Source organism: Copadichromis virginalis, linkage group LG2 (assembly GCF_057382275.1).
Source record: "Copadichromis virginalis isolate Kocher_CV1m ecotype Utaka linkage group LG2, C_Virginalis_male_GT1.1, whole genome shotgun sequence".
Taxonomy (NCBI): Eukaryota; Metazoa; Chordata; class Actinopteri; order Cichliformes; family Cichlidae; genus Copadichromis; species Copadichromis virginalis.
In genome coordinates, this window is record NC_140619.1 from 7,736,254 (window position 1) to 7,739,020 (window position 2,767).

Genomic DNA, 2,767 nt, shown 5'->3' on the forward strand with positions numbered 1-2,767 from the left:
TCTGACACTTTCATATTGCAAAATTTTGTTTTTGATGTGATTTATGAAGCTCTCGGATAGTATTTTCATATAGTTATTACTTATTTTCCTTACTTTATTGGACTAAATGTGCCGTGTTTTCAAGGACCATACTTCATCATATTGTGTTGATATATGAGTTTTTGAGTTTTCAGGACATACTAAGGGGTTTGATCACATTTGATTAGAAAAAAAAAAGATTTCAAAGTCATGGAATGAATCCATCAAGGGATATTTAAAGTGGCCTCTCATCCAATGAGTTCAATGGAACTGATCCACTGTAGGTAACCTGAACAACAAGCTCACAATGCTGATGTTAGAGGGAGCATGATGGCCGTGACCAAAAAGTTCCCCACGTAACAAATAAAATGCATGGTGAATTATTTCTTGGATTGCAGAGGTTCAACTGACAGAAACACTATTGTCTGGCAAAGTAGCGAAAACATTTTTTGCTTTGGTGCAGTTTTTGCCATCTTACTGTGACCGAACTGTTAACACAACGATGTTTGTTGGACAGTGTCTTCTAAAAAATGCCAATTTTTAATTCTGTGGCTAAAAATAGATGATGTAGCCCAACTTCTGGGGCAAAAATATGAATCCAAATTGCCAAAAACTGTAGTTACTAATGGCCGCTTGGTGGTGACTCCACTTAGGCTCACATTGTGAAAGGTCAATGTTAGTGCAAAAAAAAACATGTTTGCTGTACTTTTTTTGCCCAGTGGTGCAACCAACGGAGGGTGTGTGTGGGGGGGTTAGTTGGAGGCGGGGGTGCAGCAGTGGCCAACCCCGAAAAAGTTACTGGCCCTCTGATTGGCTCCCTCTGGCAAGACAGTTATGTGTTGGTTATAATTTCAATAAATGTGAGCACAAGAGAGAAAGACACCCTAGAATGAGTTGAAACATTGATTTGCTATTCCTGCGTATATAATTTTTGGTTCTGCTGCACCCCTCCACTTTTCTGTTTTTGGTGTAGCACCCCAATATTTTGGCCCCTATATGCCCACCCCTATGAAAACAATTCTGGAGGCACACCTGGTCCTGCCATAAGAATGAGAGCTATAGTAAAATAGAGAGCTACAATGATATGAAGTAATTATATACAAAAAACATGCTTTATAAAGAATATAAGCTGTATTGCAGCCTATCTAGATATATTGATTAGGCATAACATTGACAGGTGAAGTGAATAATATTGATCATCTCTTTATCGTGGTGCATGTTAGTGGATGGGATATATTAGGGAGTGGACATTTTTTGTCCTCAAAGTTTATGTTTTAGAAGCGAGAAAAATATTTTGAGCAACTTTGACAGTTGGGTCTCCAAAACTGGAGTAACTAACAAAAGTAATCCAAGGAATGAATATTGATGCATCAGCAACAGTTGGCCAAGGCTCATTGATGCATGCGGGGTGTGAAGGCAGGCCTATGTGGTCAGACCCAATAAACAACCTTCTGTCGCTCAGATTGCTGAAAAAGTTAATGCTGGTTCTGATAGAAAGGTATCACAATTACATTTTTTAGTTTGTTTTTTTAAGGCAACTTGAAGTGAATACTTTGTTCATTTGGTGTTACAAGTTTAAGTTGTTTCAATAACCTTTGTGAGTTTTCCTTCTCTACCTCTGCAGAATGAATAGCAAAATCCATCATCAATCATTAAGTATTAAAATTCCATATATATGTCTTGAAAATATATTTTTGAACATTTTTCTTTGGAGCAGAAGAAAATATAAACTTTTTTCCCCCAAAACCTTGACGTCTCCCTTTTCACGAAAGCGTAATCGATCTGTCTTTTCACCTAGCACATGTGATGTTTACCTTGTCAGCAGTGAAGAGCAACAGGATTTGTTTGTGTACCAGCCGCGGCGATTCAGGTAACGAGGAGATTAGAGGAGATTGGAAGCAGGGAATATTCTCTGACACTAATGAATATCAGTTTTATTAGGGTATGATTGCGGCCATCAAAAAGGTTATTGCTTTCATAACATTGTATATTAAAAACAATTTAATCTCATCCTTGTAAACAGTAATTCAATCCCTTTCAAGCTGCATCGCTTGTGATTGATGGCAAAGCAGAAGTATATCATCCATACGATGTCACTTGGAGACAACTGCCTTATATCAAGACATTGCCTCTTGATTTAAGGCGATTCTTTTGACAAGTGAAACTCTGTTGGACGGGATTAGGATTCATGTTCTGAAAGAGAGCTAGAGGTCAAAGATATCAGCTTAAGGGAAAAATTACATGTCAAAGCAAATCACACACCAAGAGCAAGATTGATAGAGTATAATAATTCCTCAGATGATTTAAAAGTTCTTCATAGGAGATTTTAATGATTACTGTAGCAGGAAACAAGTATTTGCTACACTAAATATAGAGTGCTTTCTTAGCAGGAAATGAAGTCATACTTCTCTGTGTATTGTAATCCGAGCCTCTCTGTTTAATAGATGATCAGGCTGCATGTGTCTGTTATTATGTGTGAGTCAGTTCTTTTAAAACTAATGGCCATTGTGCCATTTAGAAAGATATTAAAGTTAAACTAAAAGCAATTCAATGTTCTGGAGCAGTGCGCTAGTTCTCCCAATACATGTTTACTTCATGTTATTTATTTCATTCACATACAATAGCTGGATTTTAGCTCAGCTGGAAGCTGCTGCTGTTGTTTTGCTGCTCTCCTCTGCTCTCAGTTTCATCATGTTTATCTCTCCTCTGCTCCATGAAGCAGACCCACACAATCAACGGAGATATGCAT